The sequence below is a fragment of the Lissotriton vulgaris genome, chromosome 12 (assembly GCF_964263255.1).
Source record: "Lissotriton vulgaris chromosome 12, aLisVul1.2, whole genome shotgun sequence".
In the NCBI taxonomy this organism is placed as follows: Eukaryota; Metazoa; Chordata; class Amphibia; order Caudata; family Salamandridae; genus Lissotriton; species Lissotriton vulgaris.
Genome location: NC_141700.1, coordinates 171611722 through 171636250, shown reverse-complemented (window position 1 = coordinate 171636250; position 24529 = coordinate 171611722).

Here is a 24529-nt window from a genome sequence, read left to right as displayed (position 1 = left end):
ATGGAGGGTCTGCCTCAAACACTGTCATACATGTTTGAGCACGAAACAGCTTTACATATTAACCTTTTTTACTGGCCTCACTACCACAACCCCAAAGCATTTAACGCTCTCAATAGGTATGTCATTTATGTTGTTAATGCTGGGATTTGTCAAAATATTGAATTCATTGTGGTTGGGGAATGGGGGTACGGTCTAATGTTTATGCAACTCTTAAAGTGCATGGCCTGTTTTTTTCACTATAGACACAGTCTATACGGCACACATAGCTGTCAGTTTCAGTATGGACACACAAATGGCTTACAATCGTAATCGGGTCTCTAGAACAGGTCAACTCAAAATCATGCAATGGAATGTACTTACAATGAACAATCCCAAAAACTGCAGGATGGTCCTGGCGTACTTGGAACACCAAGGGGTAGACATTGCCATGGTGCAAAAAACGCATTGTGCACCTCCACTCCCCGCTGGGGGGCTGCAAGGTGGGAAATTGCTGAATATAATGCACCATATATTTCTTATTCACTTGGGGTCTAACTACTGATAAAAAGACAGTTGAATATAAGCACATGGATTTGTGACATGGAAGGCAGATATTTTATAGTAACTGGTTATTAATTGATGTCCCCAAGGCCATTATCAGTGTTTATGGTGGCCGTAACATACCTGAAAATTACACGGTTAGTGAAATCTTGAACCAAATTAGATTATTATATTTATCTATTATACTATTGAGAGATGATCTTAAAGTAGCATTAAACCCTGCTGTTTGATTTTGAATTACTGGGCCTATTTGATGTACGTTCATTGTATGGCAGGAAAAGGGGGGATATGAAAAGCCATTTTACCCTTTTCAATAGATTACACTAGATTATGCATTGACTTCTGGCAGTGTACGCACACATCTCAGGGCTGAGTCACTGAGATTACTTACGCGCCACGCACCCTCTGAGATCATTGACTTGTTTTGCTGTCCATAGTAGTTGCTACGCCATGCCGCCAACTTGGGGGCTGGCATTTTCCATCCTACGCACTAAGGGACGCTGTATTCCAAGCAGAAATAGCTACAGGCATAAACAATTATTTTGATATTAACAAAGTTATGTCCCCTCCTACATTCCATATTATGGGAAGCATTTAAGACTGTTATGAGAGGTTCATGCATAGTTGGACAGACTGGGGTGATGGAAGAGACACAGAAGTACCTAAACGGGACAGAGTGTAAATTTGCAAGAGCTAGAACGCGCAGCACAGGACAGTGGGGCAACTGCAGGTCTGGTTGTACTTCACAGCACATTAACAACATTCAGGGAATTGACAGACAAATGGGTCCAACTGATGAGCAGAGACACACAATGTGTTCTTTTGGAGAGGGTGAACGACCAGGCAGGACACTAGCATAATTACTGAGAACGAACTTCAAATCCAACATCTTAGCAAGCATACAGGCTCACCATAGTAACATCATGCTGACAACACAGGATATATTAGAGACATTTGTAACATACTATAAATACCTATGTATGCCCAAGTCCAAAATAGATCCTATACACATAAACAAGTACCTTGAAGATTTAATTATGGCCCTGGTGGAAGGTGAGGATAGCATTGCTTTAAATAAACTCATAAGTCTAGGGAAGGTGTTGGTTGCCTATGACAGCTTGGTGACCGGTAAGGACTCAGGGTCAGATGGCCTTTCATCCAAATTCAATAAAGAATACAGGCACACTCTACGTCCCCACCTTCTTGATGTCTACAGTGAGTTAATTGAGAGGGGTATGCTCTCTGACAGCATGACTAGGCAACAATAATCAAGCTACTAAAACCAGAGAAAGATCAACAAGCTGTCAGTTCTACTGTCCCCTCTCACTCCTAAACACAGACAGTAAGATTCAAGCCACAATAATAGCCAGTAGCCACACACCCCTAAAACATGGCTTGGTGCTTCTAGCCCAAACCGAGTTTTATACAGGTCAGATCCACTGTACAGTGTTTGCGGTACTTAACTAGATAAATCCAGAGCTGACAGCAGTTGCTATACTCTTGTTTTTTAAAATTTATTTCTTTAACGTGATTTTCATAATGCATGAATTACCAACTGTAATAACGTACAAAGTACACCACAAAGTACCTCATTTCAACAAAAGAACTAGTCAACATATGATCACAATTAGTAAAAATTAGATCATAAGAAAGAAAGAAGAGAGAGAAAAAGAGAAGAAAAATAAACCACAACAAGAAACAGATGAGCTATCACGTTTAATCAGCACGGTTTAAGCAATAGCGAGGGTACCCCTTCCTCACATAAAACACACTCCCATCAAACAAGCATTTAACATCAAAAGCCCCAAACATATCATACCAGACTCTAATACTAAAATTAAAGCACTCCAAATTCTATCTAAATTGAATGGATAGAAGAAGTAGTCCCATGCCAAAGGAAAACAGTCAAAGATCACAGTGTCTGAAAAAAGGACCCCAAATCTCATAAAAAACACAGATTTGATCCTGAACCTTGTAGATTTGGCCTTCATACGTAGCCAGCCTGCAAAGCTCAGCTATCCATTCTTGATGATTAGGCACCTGTGTTGTACGCCAATGTCTCAAAACGCAGATCTTAGCCACCGTAAGGGCTGTCGACATCCATCTACACAAATGGGAAGTCATATGATCCAAATTAACAAAGTCATGAACAGAGCCATTTTGTCTGACTTTTCAAAAAAGATAAAACTAGCTGAACTTATTGTTTCCCAATTATAAAACCAATATGTATCTAAAGCAGGGCATGACCAAAGTATGTGATACAGCTCACATGTATATGCTAGATCACCTCCAACACGCTCCATTGGGAACTAGATGAGCTTTATACAATTTAAATGGATACTAGTACCAATTATGTAGAATTTTGAAATAAGCAAATTTTAAGCACGCTTTTCTGAGCGAGCGATTGTGATACTTTAAAATTTTCTTCCAGTTATCCTGAGTTTTATAGAGCCCTATGGAATAAGGTCTATGCATTACCAGTTTCTGCCATTATATGCGGGGGAGATCTCTATGTGGTACTAGATTATGAGATAGATAGGAAGACATGCAACCCTGCACATGACAAGAGAGCGACGCAGGCGGTGCGTAATGACATGATTGATTTAGGATTGGTGGATGTGTGGCGCTTGCGGCATCCTGGTGTGAGGGAGGGAACCTGTTACACATATGCACATAACACATGGTCCCGCTTGGACTATTGGCTGGCGAACCGGGATGTCAATGCTTGGGTAAAAAAAGTTGTGCATCTGCCTCGCATGCTGTCAGACCATGCACCTGCCCTGATGGACACGCTTCTCCCGGCATATGCTCCTGCCCCATTTACATGGAAACTGCAACCCACGGTTCTATTAGACTTAGTGTTTTGCGAAGGAATATGTGAAGCTATAGAGAATTATTTTGCAGTAAATGTCGGATCTGTGGAGGATATGAGCACCGTCTGGGAGGCGTTCAAAGTGACCATAAGGGGGGCATGCATAGGCTTGCAGGCAGGGGTGCTTAAATCATTACGAAATACTATGGGCAAGCTGGAGCGTGATTTAGCGGGACTGGAGCGTCAGTATGAAGAAGCTCCGACAGAGTCTCCCCTGGCTACTATACGGTTGAAAGTGGATGAATACAATGAGTTGGCTGAGCAAGAGGTGCGGCATTTAGCGAAACGACTCAGAGCCCGACACTATGGTGAAGGGGGCCCTCCGGGGCGTGGGTTGGCTGAACGAATCACGGAACCCTGGGCTAAGTACTGCGGAGTGCAGGAGCTCATGGAGGGTGATCGGTCCGTGACGGATACTGCTGGCATATTGGAGCATTTTGTACACTTCTACAAATATATGTATGGGCATAGGAAAACGGCCAGTGAGGAAGAGATAGCACAATACCTGGATGATGTGGCCATGGTCTGGCTATCAAAGGGACAGCAGGACTTTTTAATGCAACACCTGATGGCGAACGAGATTAAAGAGGCAATCGCCGCACTGCCGAATGGGAAGGCTGCGGGCAGCGACGGTCTTCCCTCTGAATTCTACAAAGAATATGCTGACCAGTTATTGCCTCACCTCACGGCCATGTATGAGGAAGCATTTGAGCAGCGGCGCCTACCTGCCACACTTAGGGAGGCACTAATAGTTGCATTGCCAAAGCCTGGCAAGCCGCCAAATCAGTGCGAGTCCTATCGACCACTATCGCTTATGAATACTGATGCGAAAATCCTTGCTAAGGTTCTGGCGACGCGGTTGCGCCTGCTCCTTAATGTTATGGTTCTTCCAGACCAATCAGGATTCATTCCGTCGCGCTCCATGGCTCATATTCTGAGAACACTGTTCGCTGTACTACACTTGCTCAAGCCAGATCTACCAGTGGCGGCAGTCCTATTGGATGCTGCCAAAGCGTTCGATTCGATTGCATGGAAATACATGTTTGCAGTGCTCCACAGGATGGTGGGCCTTTCTTTTTCACTGACTGGATAAAGCTACTCTACACGGACCCAGTAGCACGGGTACGGGTTAACGGCCATGTCTCCGATGTCTTTCCCATTAAGCGTGGCACCAGACAAGGGTGTCCGCTCTCGCCCTTGTTATTTGGTCTGGTACTAGAGCCACTAGCATGCATACTGCGGCAGAGGCATGCCAACTCGGCGCTCCGATTCCTTCAACGACCACTGGCAGTTTCCATGTACGCTGACGACATGGTCTTGTGTGTACGGAACCGGAACAATATTTGGAGGGGGTAATCCGGGAATATGTCCGGTTTGAATGGTTCTCAGGCCTAGCCATCAATTGGACGAAATTGATAATATTGCCGCTCACAATCAGTTCTGTAATGTTTGAGCTTAACTTCCCCTTGGAGTGGGCAACAGACCCTGTCCCATATCTCGGCATCTGGTTACATCGGGACCCGCAAGAAGTTATTAGGGCTAACTATGGGGTGGCTGTGTCCAAACTCGAAGATCAGGTATCACGGTGGACATGTTTACCCTTGTCCTTTGCAGATCGGGTTGCACTGATTATGATGGCGGTGCTGCCTAAGTTTTTATACCTATTTGTGAATGTCCCACTTCCACTTACGGGGCATTTTTTCAGCACGCTTCGCTTTTTATTATTTACTTTGGCGTGGGGTGGTAAAAAACCTCACATAGGACACGCTGACAAAACCGTACGAGCTTGGCGGGTTCTCGATCCCGGACATGCATTTATATTATTTGTGTACGCAAGCGCACTTCGCTTCGTACTGGCAGTCGTCACCGCCCTTCACGCCACATGTGGCGATTGAGGCTGGTGCAGTTCATCCTCTCAAGGCCATGATAGTAAACCCACATTCAGTGTATGATAAGGGCGAGGTGGACACGGTACAATGCACAGCCCGAGCGTGGGCTGAGCTGGGGAGACGTGCAGGGCGGCTACCATTATATGCACCGGCAATGCCTTTGTTGCATCATGCAGATATATCGGTGACGAACAAAACAGGGGCTCTTCAGGTTCTGCAAGCTGCCAGGGTGCAGATTATGGGAGATGTCTTTATCGGTGGAACGTTTATCACACTAAAGGACTTTTTAGCAAAAGGGGGCAATGCAGTCATGGCCACATTAATTTATGCTAGGCTCCGGGCCGCTGTACATAGTCTATATTTGTCCTTTCCCAAGGAACCAGATGCATTGGAGGCGTTGCAGCTTCTCTACCTGGCCAATGACAGGACGAAACTGGTCTCCCGATTATATCACATGTCGCAGTGGGATGAAGGAGCTGCAGTGTCGCACTCTAAAAGGAAGTGGGATGGCAGCCTTCCGCAGCCATCAACAGACGAGGAATGGGAAGAAAGCTGGATAATGACCAGGAGTTTTGCTGTAACTGGTAATTTCAAACGTATACATTATAAATATCTCCATCAGATGTATTACACCCCTGCACAGCTATATAAATATTAACTGTGAGACTCTGATTGTTATGTGCGCTGTGGAATGGAAGGAGCTGACTTTGTGCACCTGGCATGGGGTTGAACTAGAATATTTGCATTTTGGACGGGAGTGACCGAGGTGCTGACTGATATGACGGGCGTTCAGATTGGAAGTGATCCCAAGGTGTGTTTGTTGGGAATAGTGTCTGCAATACCGGCAGGAGTGCGTAAATTGGTAGTGCTCTCTTTGCAGTTGGCCAAACGCAGTGTTTCCATATGCTGGGGAGGGCGGCGGGTGCCTGACTTGAAGCACTGTCGTGACCAACTTACCTGTTACTCTGAGGGGTTGTCGGCAGTGTCTCGGCCACGAGACATTTGGGGACTTTATACTGCATATATGTTGACGAGAACGGACGCTGACTAATTAAAAGATGATGATGGATATAGCAATCTATATGTGCTCTCTTGCTCACGCTGTGGACACCCTCCTTACTTGATGATGCTATTGTGCTATTTCTGTTAGATGCTTCTGTGATGTTGATTCGGCCCTCCTTTGCTGTTTTTGTAACACTGATGATTTTCCTGCCTGTCTATGTAACTGTGATGCACAATTTGAGTCTTGTACTATCTGTGAATGGAATGTATGCACACCTCCAGGCTGTACTATGGTTCTGTTCTTCTCTTGCTAAAATGATAAATAAAATATATATTTTTTTAAATCTTCCAGTTGCCCTCTGAGTATTCCACTCCTAAATGCTCCTGCTAGTAGGATAACAGTATCATGTGAGTATGAATTGTCAATAAGAATTTGGTACATATTAGACAGATCACCCTTAGAAAAGCCCCACAAGCTAAGGTAGTCCACAATCAGCGAAACTGAGAGATGCATCAGATCTCACCCTGCTTACCTTTCAAGCAATGCTGCACTTGCCAATACTTCCAGAGCTGTGAATGGGGAAAGGAAAGTTCTGATGTTATTGACTCAGAGGACTGAAACAAGTCATATCAAGGAGATCTCCAAATGAATTCTTTCCCAGTTCTTCCCATATAGCCCATCTGATCGACTGTCGATTCACAGTAATTCCCTCAATGTTAGAAAGTGGCGTGTGCTTTCGAACTGTGTTAACCACTCTCATGAATCGGTCTGAATCTCTCCAAGTGGCCCAAATAGGACATATGGTCAGAGGTCAAAGCAGGCAGTTAAGACATGAGTATTGTATAATATACTAAAACCCATAGAAGTCTTATCAATATTCCACTCCCATGCCACCCACTGCGCCTGATCAGCAATAAGAACCAACACATAAGCCAGTTGCGATAAATGTTGAACCAAACAGTAAAGCTGTTTGTCAGGAAGCCGAAGACTGCCTGATCTGGACTCCAAATGCAACCATGATGATTTAAGTTATGGTTTCCTGCCTGTACAGATAAGCCTCTTTATGGTCTGATCCATAGCAAGAAGGGTACATGTAGAAATAATCAAGTGTAGCATGACAAAAACATGGTTAAATCTGGGAGCCGTCACCATCTTAATCATCTGTACCCTACCCCAAAAAGAAACCTGGAAGGCGGGCATTCTCACAAAGTGCTGTTTCAACTTATTCATCAATGGGTGGATGTTATAAACCACCATACTGTCTAGTCCTCTATTTATCAACAGATCCAGATACTTCAAACCTGAGGCTTCCACGTGAGACCAAGTCGTGTATGGTTCTCAGGTTTCTACATGAGAGTGAAATCAGTTCACACTTAGACCAATTTGTTTTATACCCAGAGAAGACAGAAAAAGCCCAATTAGAGTCACGAGTTGGGGAACAGAGGAGGCTGGCTCATATAGAGTCAAAAATATATCATCTGCATATAATAAGATATTGCAAATACCAACAGGCGTTTTCACATCTTGAACTACGGGAGACTGGCTGATTGACGCCATGAATGGCCCAAGTGCTAGAAAGAAAAACAAAGGCAACAGTGGGCAGCCTTAACAGGTGCTTAGCGAGATGTGAAAGGGCTTCGATAAATGACCTCCACAGTCAATCTGCACCGAAGGGGCTGTGTATAACCACTGAATTTTGGACAAACAAACTGCACCTATCCCTGCCCTGCTTAAGGTGCGATAAAGATACCTCCACTCAACCTGATCAAAAGCCTTTTCAGCATCTAAAGAGAGTAAAAGCTTATCATTTCGTACTTGCCATGTTACATTGGACAAGAGATGCATGTGATTACGAGAAGAAATTCCTGGTACAGAACCAGCTTGAGAGTTATGTATCACTTTTAAAGACCGCAAACATGTTAAAATATGGTAGTCTTAAAAATTCAAAAAGTGTACTTCCTTGACTGTTGAGCAAAAGTGATTACATCCAAGCACAGGAGATGGATTTGTACAGCGCACATCCTGAAGTCATGTATTTCGAGGTCCTCATATATGTTATAATGAAGAAAAAGGAGGGAAATTGAAATCTAAGAATTGGCCAGGGTTACACAATTTGGTTAAGTGGAGATGCTGGGATTGATCCCATGTTTTCTGCTTTCACATTGCCAATCGAGTACAGCCACTAAATATACATGCTTCACTTTCCTTAAACCCACTTTACTTGTTATACAAGTTATTCAAAAATGCCAGAGCAAACATACAGATACCAGCCATTAAACATTGGAAAAAAGACTTTGGGGCAATGGTCGAAGGGCCTCTGTAAATGCTGTTGTTGTCAAACTAGTTGCATCTCAATGACTTACACACATAAACATCTGCAATTTAAATTTTTACACTGGCTATATTAAAACCAATCCTGGTTGCGCAAGATAGACAATATTACCTCACATGAATGCCACAGAGCCGCACGCCACAGGCTAGATACAGGCATCTTGTATGGGGCTGCCCACCAATTTGTAAATTTTGAGAAGTGTTTGCCACCATATGGTCCATAGTGGAGTGGCACCAGCCGCTTACTTTAATGTTGGAATTGCTAGGGTATGTTGCCACTGCACCCTAATCTGTTAGAAAACTAATGGCTATACCGCTAAGGCTCACTAGAAAAGAGGGTGCCAGACATTGGCTTTCCGGTCCGTCGCTTGATATTCCGAAATGCCACCGCCACGCACAATATATATGGGGTCCACTAACTACATACTTAGACCAACAGTCAACTATGAACTGTGCCATGAATGGTGGCACAAATATAGCCATGGACCAAAATAGCATGATAGACCATCATCAGTAATGGTGAAAGTGAATGCCTGTCCAAATATAACAGGATAGCCGCCTTACTGCAGTAGTTAAGTTGCAGCCATGTATATGTCAAAGGTAGATGCTATGAGGTCCCGTTGTGGGCCAGCTGATATCTTTGTTAATGGGGGAAAAACTCAGAAATATATATAAAAATAAAGTTTCTGGGCTAGAGTGTCATATATCATTGGAAAATAAATATGCATTGGAGCAGTGTGCCATTTTCTATAATGCCCCTGGACCCGCCAGCGTCACTCAGATGTACACAAATTTTTCCCAATTTGTCATCATCCTGTATAGGTTACATCTATGCAACTGTTGTAAATCAGCAGCGGTTAGATTGAGCATTAGCAGAAGACATACTTCGGTTTTAACCATTATCGTAATAAATGTGCCGACTCCATCTTGAATTTGTAGCGGCCATTTTGTATGTCATACATTGCCATGTGCTCGTCATGTGCTTGGTCCTACCTTCTTGTTCATCGCACCTGGAGTCTGCCCGGCAACAGGCTATTTTTAGTAGTCTCCGCTTTCAGCATGCCCAGACATGCAGAGTAGGATCAGTGACCGTTATTGATTGGTTCCAGATAGGAATGTGCCTACCAGTTATCGGAGACTGTTAACTCCGCTCACTCGTCGATTGTGCCTTCCAAGATGTCCTTGTATGGTCATAGATCTGCTCTTGTCTTTTGTACCGCCTTTTCTTGAGCCCCCTCATTGTGTATTAAAGGGGCCATGTGCTTTAGTTTGGTGTGCTACTCGATACAGTATCGAAGGGTGTTGTTTGGGCTGTAGTATCACCTTTAAAGGATTAATAAACTTTGCTTTTGTATTTTCTAGTTTCATTGCCAAATTCTTCCTAAGGTCTGAGGACTCTGTGCAGAGAAGGGCGAACCCTTGCACTAAGTAGGCCTAGCTGAGGTTTACTTACAACAAAACAGTGACGTAGAGAGAGTGATCATTATTCCTAAGAATCATTCAAAATACTTTTGTTTCCCATCCTTGGGTCCGTAGCAGGAACATTTGTGTTACAATCCTTCAGAGATCCAAGATTAAGTAAAACAGACTTGCCCAAGTTTATTCTGAGACCACATATTGTTCTAAACAGTTCAGCCTCTTCCAGAAGTGAACCATCTATCCAGGCAGGGTCCTTGAAAGATACCAGCATGCCCTCTATAAACAGAACACTACAGCCTCAATTGGGAGTACCCTGACCCTATTGCAGCTGTTAAAGTTTGATACCCTGGATTTTGGAATTTAACAATGATTGTAGTTATCACCTATTATGAATTAAACCTTCCAAGCCGGTCAAAGCAAGCTTATTTTGGTATTTTTGTCAACAAACTCTGCAGGTTCTGGTATGTTCCAGGCTTTATCCACTCAGTATATATCAACAGGTTCCACCTGCTGGTATTTACCTTGAAGAAATAGTCGTGGCTTGGACTTTATTGCACCTGGTAATTACTGGTTGTGGTAAACCTCAAACTACTCCTAATTCAAACCCCTGTAAAAACCCCTGTAGTTCAGGTACATGTGTTCCGTTTGGCTCAATGTAATCCCTAATCCACGGAGAGGTGAGTGCAGCCAACTAGTCAACAGTTCCATTACTAACTTAAAGAGGAGGTGGGGATGAATCAACCCCTGATTCAGGACCACTCTATCTCCCAGTGGACTGATACAGTTAAATCTGTCTTCACATAGGCATCTACTGACTCCAGAACATACTCTCTCACACTGTCTGCATTTTACCCCATCCCATTAAACTGCCAACGAGTCAGTCAAATGTTAGTATATTCAGACCATAGTCTTTAAACAAAAAAACGATTTACGAAACCAAATTTGAAATCTAAAACTTTATTTTAAAATATCCCAGAAATTAAAAAAGATCACCTTTGTCATCATCCACGTTAGGATATATTTTAAGTGTGATTACATATGTCCCCCTGGCACAAATCACTTAAAAAACAGCATTTGAAATAAAAATGGCACTACATGTGCTCTTGTTTTTATATCAAAGCCAGGCTCTGGACACAGACGATAATCCAATAATATCCTTTTTTAGAATGCGTAGTCAGGCTTGAATGCCATTGATGGAGCAAGATTTCACATATACCGAAACTTGCTTGTTTTCAACCCTCTCTAAATAACCTGTAATATATTAACCAATATGTTTTGTTAACTAAAATCCGCATTACATGACATTTCTAGTATCTAGGGGAAGCTTGACAATGTGATTTTACTAACAAATAACTCAAATGCATTAAAATGGCCGCCGAAAACTGCGGGAAACCTTCTGCGCATGCGTCTGTCACATCTACGTGGCATGACACACCTTTTGCTTGGTGGGAAATTTTTGCTTCTGCGCACTAGTACCAGAAATGGCTGCTTTAAATTTCACATGCTAATGCTTATGCTGCTGCTGCTTGTACTAGGCTTGTTCGTTCTGCTTAACTATTAATGCAAAAGTTAAAATAAAGTAATGGGAATAGAGTAGAGTTAAGTGGTATACAGTGCATTCATTTAATTTTGTATTCTAATATGTTTCTTTTTGACTTTGCTACTAGCTCGTACTTTGGGCATGAATACTGTCACATCCTCCATCTTGGACGCGCACTCTGACTCTGAAATTGCTGAAGCATTGGCATTGAACATTGGCCAAGAAGCATATTGCCCACGATGTGCCTGAGAACCTCACCCCATGACCTGGGAAAAGGAAGAAGACTTACAATTTATTTTACTATTGTATGCAAAAATGAAATAATGTTGATGGGCGGAATAAAGACGTGAGAAAGTGAACTGTGAGTGGGGATTCAATCAATATGAATCGAATTGAAATTACCTCATCTTAGAATGGTGTGATGACTTTTCCTCGTCTTTTCAACCAATCACTGAAGGGGAACACATAGATTTGCAACATTTAGGGGTGGTACATTGCCCTCGAAATGATATAACTAAGGTAGGTTTAGATAGAGAAATTGTCCGACTCGTCTGAATAGCTGACCTGTCACTGACCCAACGCACTCAATAGGCGATCGAGAACAGAGGTGCTGGCGGAGCACTGCGTCAGAAGAATTGATTACCCCATCGGGGTACTACTTGCCTTCCTAGAGAGAGGGGAGTGACGCTGGTGTTGCACTTAACTGAGGTCACCTGTCCTGATCTGCACCTGTCTTGTCCCGTGGGCACCTGATTAGTCAGGAGCCTGGTCTGGTCTTTTTCCCCCCGAACAGGGCCAGGATTAGTCATTGCATCATTCTAGATAAATATAAATCCATGTAGTATGTCCTTGTACTATTTCCCTTTCTCACCCTTCCCAGATACCAATGTCTAAAGGTGTTACTGTGATTTCTTACAAACTTCATGTCCTACTGGTTATATTCTTGCTTGTAAAATTTATGGTCACGAGATTGTGGCCCTTTTTAGTTGACTCAGAAAATCTATCATAGATAAAGGTATTTAACTTTCCCCGAGTCTCTGGTTATTCTAAGAAAAGTAAATGTGTTTAAATTGTGCCTGTTTATTCTAACTCCCTCTGATTCACAGGACTTATAGTAAGGTGACGAGAATTGGTAAGTCATGGTTTACAAGTATAAGTCCTAAACGGACCTCTGGGCAACTGATATGGTGACTAAATTAGTAATTAGTTAGGCAGGACTGCTAGTTCAAAGTGTGATTGTTATATGGGCCCAGGTGAGTATGGTAAAACTGAGCTAGTAGGTCACTGCACGCTCTCTCAGTATACTTTTCTTGGTAGCAGTAGTATGGTTAGGGTTTAGTTAATAATAGGTAGTTAGCCGTGTATTGACTAGTGATTATTGATTGATTATTAATTTTATGTACTAACCAATATCTGCTCATGTTGCTAAATGTTGTCTGGAATATCCCGGGATAAAGAAAGCGGTTGGTAAATAGAAGCCACACTGCAGTGAGGTTACTTGCCTTGAGGAATAGGTGCGTAAAATTAAGTAAAACTTGAAGCACTAGTTAGGGTTTATTTTTCCTAAGTATTAATGCAATAGTGATTGGTGGCAAGGAGTTCGCTGGCGAAACTTTGGTCTATTATCACCTAGAAAGGGTAATTCTGAAGGAGTAGCAGGTTCTTTTTGCTTAAGTAAAGAGTAAACGGAAGGTTGTTTTACTCGCAGTGCCTGTAGAGTAGTCGGAAAAAGGTTTACTCGCTGTGAACGAAACTAACTTTATTTTGAATTTAGTCAATCAGGCACAGTAGCGAATGTTTTCATGTTGTCAATTAATGAAATGTATAACTGAATTTTTAAAAGAAATTGAATTATCGTATTACCTTGCAAAGGAGGGAGTCAGTTGCGGTGCTGCACTGACGTCACATTGAGCCGCGCTGGGATTGGTAGAAACAGCAGGTGTGTAGCTGTGAGAAAATTGTAAGGGAGGGGTGAGTGCAGAGAGTGAGATTCACGTCACAGGAAAGCCTTGCAATCATTGGTTAATGCTGCTTGTAAGTCTAAACCTCATTGGTCATCCGCAACTGACTCTCTCCTTTGCAAGGTAATACGATAATTCAATTTCTTTTCAAAATTCAATTATACATTTCATTAATTGACAACATGCAAAAATGCAGTGTGGACACCGGATTTCGGGAGGAAAGTGGTAAGAAAAATACAGTAACACCACAGTTTCTTTTTCAAGACACATTTTTTGAGTTTGAGGAAGAGGATTGCGTACTTGACACATCCTTACCGGTAGATCAGTCAGGTCCTTACATTGAAGGGAAAGTGGAGGAAAATTAAGTTACCTTTCTGTTGGACACTGGTGCTACCCGTTCTACTGTGAGAACAGCAGACATCCCAAACCTACCCCTCTTGGGAGAAGCGATCCGAGTAGTGGGTGTTTCTAATAAACACATTAGGACCCCTGTCACAGAACCAATGGACGTTTGTATTGGCAACTTCCGGTAAATGCACAAATGTGTGGAGTGCGATTCTAGCCCCGTAAACTTACTAGGAAGGGATCTACTGTACAAATTGAACTGCACAATCTTTTGTACACCAAATGGTGTTGAAATTCAGACTCCAGATGAAGACGGAGTGTATAAAATTAAGCTAGCCAGACAAGGAGCAGGAGTTAAAAAGATGTCTCTAGAAGATTTTACCAGGAGAACTAAAGACTTTTGTAAATCCTGATGTGTGGGATTTTACTGGGAAAGAAGTAGGCCTAATGGCAGATGTTGATCCCATAAAAGTGACAGTGAAAAAAGGTGCAGTTTACCCAAATATTCGACAGTACAAAATGAGTCCCTAGATAAAAGCCGGAGTTGCACAAGAAATAGGGCGTTTGGTTGAACAAGGTATTCTGGAAGAAATAATGAGTAGTCCTTGTAATTTGGCATAAAGAAACCAAACAGAAAGTACAGGGTGGTCCAAGACCTCCGGAAAATTAATAAAGTTGTCGTCCCATGTTTCCCAGTAGTACCAAATCCAGCTGTGGTTCTGTATCAAATACCATGGGGAGCAGGATGGTTCACTGTAATTGATTTATGTCATGCTTTCTTTTCCATCCCGCTGCATCCAGATAGCAAATGTTTATTTTCGTTCAAATTTGACAACCATGTTTACGTTAGGAATCATGTCCATCAGGGGTACACAGAAAGTCCATCCATCTTTAATCAGATTTTGAAAAAGTGCCTTGAATCACTAGTGCTGCCCGGAAAATCTGTGCTGTTGCAGTATATCGATGACCTATTGACATCGAGAACAATAAATTACTGTGTGATTGATTCCATTGCATTGCTGAACCATTTAGCAAAGAGTGGACATAAAGTATCCCCAGAGAAATTACAATACTGTGCAACCTCAGTAAAGTATCTGGGACACCAGATAGAAAGAGGGGTCAGGAGAGTGACATCTGAAAGAATCAAAATAATTCAGAACATGAAATTGCCCCAAACTCAGAAAGAAATTATAATGTTTCTCGGAGTTGTAGGTTACTGCAGGAAGTGGATTGTGGGATTTTCAGTGCTTGCAAAGCCACTAATTCAAATGACAATGAAACAAGCAAAAGATCCAGTTGAGTGGGACGATGAAAACATGACTGCGTTTCTAAAATTGCGTAACAGTCTGTGTGAAACTCCAGCATTAAGATGGGAAAGCCAGAACAAGTGATATTGGCCACCACCACAGCTGTAAAGTGCAAGGGAATCCCCAACTGGATCCACGAAAGCCACACTAAATGGATACCAGAACCTGACGAAGTTGAGGCTGAAGGTTGTGCAGCTGAAGGGTCTCAAGAAGTTGATCCTGAAGTAGTTGACAAAGAGCAACCGAGCACCAATCAGGATGAATGGATCCCAGTGGTTGACATACCTGAAATCAGAGTGAGAACAAGAAGCCAAACATATTTAGATAGTCAGACTGATAGTGAAGACGAGATAGGAATGGAAGAATGTACTCAGATTACAGAAATCCAAGCTACTGGTAATCCTTGGGAGGACCAGATAAGGAAAGAGCAATATACTCAGACCAACAAAACACCTACCAGAACTCCATTGTCTGAGGAGGGACAGATAGGTACTAGTCAAAACGCACAGGTGGAAGACAATCAAGAATTCGCAAGACATGTGCAGGACCAGACAGGATTAGTCAAAGGGATTCAGGACGAATAACAAATTCCAGGCCCTACACAGTCATATCCTGAATCAGGTTAGATTAGAATAGAAGGATCAATACAGGCAGAAAGGTCAACTGTATTAAGCTCTGGAGTAGGTGAGTAAGAGAGGAAACCTGAAGTTGACGAAAATCAAGTTGTGCCAAAACGTAAAAAAAATAAAAGAACACTTGAAGAATCAGAAAGCACAGTGCCAGCTAAGAGACTCAGAAAAGGCGATAAATGGCCTGGTTTTGTTAAAAGACTGAAATATTGCCTAGTGACAATAGATCAATCAAAACACTTGTATAGCCCGCTACTCACCTGGAAGGGTCTCAAGGCGCTTGGGGGAAGGGGTCCGCTACTGCTCGAACAGCCAGGTCTTGAGTTGTCTCCTGAAGGCGAGGTGGTCCTGGGTCAGCCGAAGGTGGACGGGGAGGGAGTTCCATGTCTTGGCCGCCAGGTAGGAGAAGGATCTGCCTCCGGCGGTGGCTTTTCGGATGCGTGGTACTGCGGCGAGGGCGAGGCTAGCAGACCGTAGCTGGCGGGTGGGCGTGTGGAAGGTCAGGCGGTCGCTGAGGTACTTAGGGCCCAGGTCGTGGAGAGACTTGTGTGCGTGGGTGAGGAGCCTGAACTTGATCCTCTTGTTGACGGGGAGCCAGTGTAGGTCCCTCAGGTGGCCGGAGATGTGGCTGCATCGGGGGATGGCCAGGATGAGTCGGGCGGAGGCGTTCTGGATGCGTTGGAGTCTTTTCTGTAGCTTGGCTGTGGTTCCGGCGTAGAGGGAGTTTCCGTAGTCCATTCGGCTGGTGACGAGTGCCTGGGTGACCGTCTTCCTGGTTTCGGTTGGGATCCAACGGAAGATCTTGCGGAGCATGCGGAGGGTGTGAAAGCATGAAGAGGAAATGGCGTTGACTTGTCTGGTCATCGAGAGGGAGGAGTCCAGGATGAAGCCCAGGTTGCGTGCGTGGTCTGTTGGCTTGGGGGGTACCCAGGGCTGGGGGCCACCAGGACTCGTCCCAGGCAGAGGGTAATGGTCCCAGGATGAGGACTTCCGTCTTGTCTGAGTTCAGTTTCAGGCGGCTGTTCTTCATCCACTCGGCGACGTCTTTCATCCCTTCGTGGAGGCTGGTTCTGGAGGTGTCGGGGTCTCTGGTGAGTGAGAGGATCAGCTGGGTGTCGTCGGCATAGGAGATGATGTTGAGGTTGTGTTGGCGTGCGATGGTGGCGAGAGGTCTCATGTAGACGTTGAAGAGGGTGGGGCTGAGTGATGATCCTTGCGGGACGCCGCAGATGACTTCGGTGGCCTTGGATCGAAACAGGGGGAGGCGAACTCTCTATGTTCTTCCGGCGAGGAACGAGATGATCCACTTCAGTGCTTTCTCTTGGATGCCGGTGTTGCTGAGGCGTTGGACTAGGGTGCGGTGGCAGACCGCGTCGAACGCTGTGGAGAGGTCCAGGAGGATGAGTGCCGCTGTTTCCCCGTTGTCGAGAAGGGCTCGGATGTCGTCGGTGGCTGCGATGAGGGCGGTCTCGGTGCTGTGGTTGGCTCTGAAACCGGACTGCGAGGGGTCGAGGCATCCATTCGGCTCGAGGAAGGCGGCAAGTTGTCTGTTGGCGATCTTCTCGATGACTTTGGCAGGAAAAGGGAGGAGCTCGATGGGGCGGAAGTTTTTGAGGTCGGTGGGGTCCGCTGTTGGTTTCTTCAGCAGGGCGCTGAGCTCGGCGTGCTTCCAGCTCTCCGGGAAGGTGGCGGTGTCGAAGGAGGTGTTGATGACGTCTCGGAGTTGGGGTGCGATGGTGGAGTCGGCCTTGTTGAAGACGTGGTGGGGCAGGGGTCAGTCGGAGATCCGGAGTGGATGGTGTTCATCGAGCGGGCTGTGTCTTCGGTGGTCACCGTGGTCCAGGTGCGGAGGGTGGCGGTGGGATGCATTGGTTCTGCGGTTGGGTGCGTGGATGTTGCGCCGAAGCTGTTGTGGATGTCGGCAATCTTGCGGTGGAAGAACGAGGCGAGGGAGTCGCAGAGATCTTGTGAAGGGGTGATGTCGTTGTTGCCGGTGCTGGGGTTGGAGAACTCCTTGACGATGCTGAAGAGTTCCTTGCTGTCGTGTGCGTTGTTGTCCAGTCGACCCTTCAGTGATTTCTTCTTGGTGGTGCGGATGAACTGGTGGTGCTTGCGGGTGGCGTTTTTGAGGGCGGTCATGTTGTCAGTGGTCTGGTCGAGGAGCCAGGCTTTCTCGAGGGTATGGCAGGTCTTCTTGGAGTCCTTGAGTTCGTCGGTGAACCAGGGGGCCTTCTTGCTTCTGGGGTTGCTGGGAGGGTTCTTCAGTGGTGCAAGGTCGTCGGCGCAGACGGTCAGCCACTGCGTGAAGTTGCGGGCTGCTTCGTTGGGGTCCGGTGTGCTGGCAGGTGGGTTCTGGCTGAGGGAGGTGGTGAGCTGGTCAGCGGTGATCTTGCTCCAGTTTCTGTGAGGAACCTGTTGTGGGTGGTGGTGGGTAGTGGTTTTTCTGAAGCTGAAGTGGACGCAGCTGTGGTCGGTCCAGTGGAGTCCAGTGGAATGGCTGAAGGCGATGTGCTTGCTGGATGAGAAGACGGGATCAAGCGTGTGGCCGGCGTAGTGGGTGGGGGTGTTGACCAGTTGCTTGAGTCCGAGGTTGGCGAGGTTGTCCATCAGGGTGACGGTGTTGCGGTCCTTGTTGTTCTCCAGGTGGAAGTTGAGGTCCCCTAGGAGGATGTAGTCGGCGGAGGGGAGGGCATGTGGGCTGATGAAGTCCATGATGTCTTCGCTGAATTGGGTGCGTGGTCCCGGGGGTCTGTAGATGAGGGTGCCTCTGAGGGTCGTCTTTGGATCGGTGTGAATCTGGAAGTGTAGGTGTTCGGCGGCGGCGTAGGTGTCGTCGGCGTCGGTCGTGATGCGGATGGTGTTCTTGTGGACGATGGCGATGCCTCCTCCGGTTTGGTTGACGCAGTCCCTCCTGATGATCTTGTATCCATCCGGGATGGCGATGGCGATGTCAGGGGCTGAGGAGGCGTTCATCCATGTTTCAGTGAGGAAGGCGATGTCTGGTGAGGTTGTGTCGAGGAGGTTCCAGAGTTCGACGGCATGTCTGTGGACGGAGCGGGTGTTGAGCAGGATGCACTTGAGGTCGCTGCTGGAGTTTGGCTTGGCTGGCGCGGTGCATGGTCGGAGGCAGGTGAACTTGCAGGCTGTGCAGGTGAAGGGTCCGTGGAAGCGTTTCGGGGCAGCCCGGCAGCAGGTGGGCTTCCGGCCGGTGTTGAGTGCGTTGAGGGCCGTGGCGTCGTAGGTTTGTCGGGTCGTCTTGCGTCGGTGGGGGCCAGGGGTCCTGGTGCTGGGCGCGGTCCAGGCGCGGACGGCCGCAGACGGGCTTGCCTTTGGCACGCCATCGGCGCACAATCGGCGCGCCTGCTGCGCGTGACCACTGCGCGTCTGCGCGGTTGCCATTTATGGCTAAGTGGGAGGGAGGAGCAGCTGGGAGGCGGGAGCGGGGAGGACACAAAACAAAAAGGGGGCGTGGTCATGTGAACGGCGGCGGGAAGCGGGGAGCGGGGCGGGCAGGGCACAGGGGGACTGCAGAAGAATTAACAACAAGGCTATGTCTACAACGCGCACAGGGGGACAACAGTAGAATTTACAACAAGGCTATATCTACAACACGCACAGTAGTGAAATACAAAAAGGCAGTGCAACAACAACACGCAAACACGGCGGAGGGGCAGGGAACAGCAAGGCAGGCAGCTAGGGCGGAGAGGCAGGCACAACGAGGCTGCGAGCAGCAGCGAGGCGAGGGGCACACACACAGCTGGTGGCCGTGCGACGCAGGGGTGTCCTGAGAACAGTGAAGAACAATGAAGAACCTGAACAGGTGGACGAAGTAACTAGTCCAACTGAACCATCCACCAGCAATCAAAGAAGGAGAAGTCCACGCCTGAAAAAGCTGAACAACAAAATTCAAAGGCCCTGGATGGACATACGTCATTATTGAAGATTTCGAGAATCTATAAATCAGTGATGAAAGTGATAAAGAATTGATTGCTGTTCAAGATATTGTTGAAGTGAGGCCAACTTGAGATAAATCACAGGTGTATTGAGTGAAAATTCTCAAAGAGGGGTTAAGCCTCCTTAATCAAAAATGGCTGATAAAAGAGTTACAGGAAACTCAAAAATAAGTTGTATAAAGACATGATGTAGGATATGCATATGTAGTGTATTTGATAGTACTTGTAGTATGGCTAGGACTGACAATAGCAATACCGTACTTGAAGGCTGCTAAGCAAAATGACACTAGTATACATGGAAAGATAGCGCACCACAAACAAGATAGAGTAGACGTTGAAGCACCAGTTGATATAGCATTACATCACATTAGAAATAGAAACAAAACTGAAATTAATCTATTTGCTAGTCTATTAGTACATTATGTAGAGACTATGCAGATTAGTGATTGTTATGTCTGTATGAAATTACCTACTTCTGTAGCTGAAAGTGTTACCTACCATCATTTACACCTGACCTATGGAATTTCCTGTAGCATATTAACTAGTTTGTGTTATAAAACTGGAAGGTTGCAGTATTATTATTCTTAAATAGATGTTATTTTTCCAGAGATTCCTATAGGTAGAAAAATGAATCCTGTCCTTATTGCTAAAGATGCTCAATTCTTTGGTGAATTGATGTAATTTACACGGAGAAGAAAAGGTATTTGTAAATTTAGTAGATAACAGGAGGCAGGATTTCCATAGAAAAGCCACTGAAACGAAACCCCAGATACCCAAATGGGCTAAAAGGGAGGAATTTATGGCAACTGGCAAACCTCATGCTGCTATATCTTTGGATTTTGAAAAGAAGGGGAAAATCTGTCTCCATAGAAAGAAAACTGAGATAACAATGTATTCATTGGTTCCAGTGAATATGAACACAATTTCCTCATAATTGGGGGATGGGGACTAAAAGGGGGAACTGATCCAGTATTTCCTGGAGTCTATTACATTTGTGGGAACAAAGCTTACTTTAAGCTGCCTGATCATTGGTATGGAAGTTGCTATTTCGGAATAGTATTCCCAAAGGTATACCATGTAAAAAGAATCACTGGAAGCAATGAACACAAAAATGAACTAACACGATATATAAGAGCTAGTTTTGCAGAAATTGTAGGTGATATATTTAGTGCATTGATACCTTCAGTGGGAGTGGTTCTGAATACACAAAGAATCTGCAAGTTGTCTACAGTGGTTGATCGCTTATCGACTGACACAGCTGGAGGATTCTTATTGATCAATACCGAATTGGTTGCGATCAGATCTATGGTTTTACAAAATTGACTTGCTCTCTTAGCAATAGAGGGCGGAGTCCGTAGAATGTTGAAAGCGCAACATTGTTGCACTTACATACCTGATAAAAGTGTAGAAATTGGAAGGTATGTAAGGAACATTACTCATTTGGAAGAAGAACTTATTTTGTTTGCGCATTCACCAACAGCGCTCCGCTCGCTCTGCTCCTCCCCCCGCCTCCATTTTGGTTGTTTGTTGTCGTCCTCGTGTGCACGACCCGCCTCCCAGCTGAGCCGCCCTCCCACAGACTTTATCAGCGCTCCTCATCCTGCAGAAGCTGTGACTCGCTCATCCTTCACGGACTGAGTGGTCGCTCCCTGGGTCCCCGGCAGAAGCCTGGTATCGTAGCGCTGCTGTGCTGATCATTCGCTTTGAAAGCTACTTGTGCTTATAGCCTGCTGTGTGCTTTGCATATTGCTTTGTGGAAATAGCGCTCTATCTCACCATTTTCATAGCGCTGCTCTGCTGAACATTCGCTTTGTAAGCTACTTGTGTTTATAGCCTGCTGTGTGCTCTGTCTAGCGCTTTGTGGAATTAGCGCTCTAGCCCTCATTACAATACTTTCCTATTTTGTTTGCGCATTCACCAACAGCGCTCCGCTCGCTCTGCTCCTCCCCCCGCCTCCATTTTGGTTGTTTGTTGTCGTCCTCGTGTGCACGACCCGCCTCCCAGCTGAGCCGCCCTCGCCCCTCCCCCTCCACCATCCATATATGACAGTAGCTCCCGCGCGCAGCGTCCACGCGCAGCGACCGCGCCCAATTCGCGCCGAAGGTGCGCCAAAGGTAAGCCCGTCTACGCCCGTCCGCGCCTGGACCGCGCCCAGCGCCAGACCCCCTGCCCCTCGCGCGGCCCAGCCCTCCCGCATTACCTATGATGCCGCCTCCCTCCTAGCCCTTGACCCCGGTCGCGCCCCCACCTGCGTCCAAGCCGCTCCCGGACGCACCCATGGACCTTTATCATGCTACTCCTGCAGATTCAGCGGCACCGACAACATCTCCGCCTCGACCACACCACAGAATCCCGATCCCAACCACCTACAATGCATCCTTCTCAACACTCGTTCGGTGCACAGGCACGCCATTGACCTATGGAACCTACTAGACACCTTCTCTCCAGACGTCGCCTTCCTTACGGAAACATGGATGAATGCCTCCTCCGCACCAGACATTACCATTGCCATCCCCGAAGACTATAAGATCACCCGCAAAGACCGTACCAGCCACACAGGAGGAGGAATCGCTATCGTCCATAAGAAATCAATCCGCATCTCAACCAGCTCTGACGCCGACCTCGCCAACTCCGAACACCTTCATTTCCAGATCCACATCGACCCCAAGACCACACTCAGAGGCACCCTCCTCTACAGACCACCAGGACCCCGCGCAAAATTCAGTGAAGACATCGCGGACTTCGTCACTCCTCACGCGCTCCCCTCCAAAGATTACATCCTTCTGGGAGACCTCAACTTTCACCTGGACAAGATCAACGACCGCAACACCACCACCCTCTTGGACAACCTCGCCAACCTAGGACTTAAACAACTAGTCACTTCCCCCACCCACATCGCAGGTCACACACTCGACCCCATCTTCACATCCAGCAATCATGTCTCCTTCAGCCACACTACGGATCTCCTATGGACCGACCACAGCTGCGTTCACTTCACCTACAACAAGCCGAAACCCATCAACCACTCTCAACCTATCCTGCAAAGAAACTGGAAGAAAATCACCTCGGACCAAATCTCCGCATCGCTCCTTCGAAACTCCCCAGCCCTCTCTTCTAACGCCAACGAAGCCGCCGCCAACTTCACCCTATGGTTATCCAACACCGCCGACACCTTAGCTCCACTGAAAAAACGTCAAAGCAAACCTGGCAGCAAGAAGGCCTCATGGTTCAACGACGATCTCAAGAAGTCCAAGAAAGTCTGCCGCTCCCTTGAAAAGGCCTGGAAAAAAGACCCAACCACCAGCACCAAGATCGCCTTCAAAAACGCCACCCGCACTCACCACCAACTGATCCGAAAAGCCAAGAAAACAGCATTCAAGGATCGACTTGACAACAACGCCCACAACAGCAAGGAACTTTTCAACATCGTCAAGGAATTTTCCAATCCCTCAGCCAACTCCAACGACATCACCCCCTCTCAAACCCTCTGCGACTCCCTAGCCTCTTTTTTCCACAACAAGATTGCAGACATCCACAACAGCTTTGACAACCAACCCGGAAACCAACCCACCCTACCATCTGCCGACCCTCTTCCCCCCGCGAACACCCTTAACGCTTGGAACCCAATCTCCACTGAAGACACCATCCGCCTGATGAACTCCATCCACTCAGGATCCCCCACAGACCCATGCCCTCACCACATCTTCAACAAAGCAGACTCCGTCATAGCACCGCACCTCCGAGACGTCATCAACTGCTCCTTCAACTCCGCCACCTTCCCTGAAGACTGGAAACACGCTGAACTCACCGCCCTTCTGAAAAAACCAACAGCAGACCCCACCGAACTCAAAAATTACCGCCCCATCTCGCTTCTTCCATTCCCGGCCAAAGTCATCGAGAAAGCCGTCAACAACCAGCTCGCCGCCTTCCTCGAAGCCAACAAATCCCTCGACCCCTCACAATCTGGCTTCCGAGCTAAACACAGCACTGAGACCGCCCTCATCGCAGCAACAGACGACATTCGAACTCTACTGGACAATGGAGACACAGTCGCCCTCATCCTCCTCGACCTCTCGGCAGCATTCGATACAGTCTGCCACAGCACCCTTCTACAACGCCTCAATAACATCGGAATTCAAGGAAAAGCACTTGAATGGATCACCTCGTTCCTCACCGGAAGAACCCAGAGAGTCCGCCTTCCTCCATTCAAGTCCGAGGCCTCTGAAGTCATTTGCGGCGTACCCCAAGGATCCTCCCTCAGTCCCACCCTCTTCAACGTATACATGAGCCCCCTCGCGGCCATCGCACGCCAACACAACCTCAACATCATCTCTTACGCAGACGACACCCAACTGATCCTCTCTCTCACCAATGACCCCAGCACTGCCAAAACTAACCTACACGAAGGAATGAAAGAAGTCGCTGAATGGATGAAACAAAGCCGTCTGAAACTGAACTCAGACAAAACAGAAGTCCTCATCTTAGGTACATCCCCCTCTGCATGGGACGACTCTTGGTGGCCGGAAGCCCTTGGAAAAGCACCCATCCCGACAGACCACGCACGGAACCTTGGCGTCATCCTGGATTCTTCACTCTCAATGAACAGACAAGTCAGCGCCGTATCCTCTTCCTGCTTCAACATTCTTCGCATGCTCAGAAAAACATTTCGCTGGATCCCCTCCGAAACAAGGAAAACAGTCACCCACGCTCTGGTCACGAGCCGACTGGACTACGGAAACA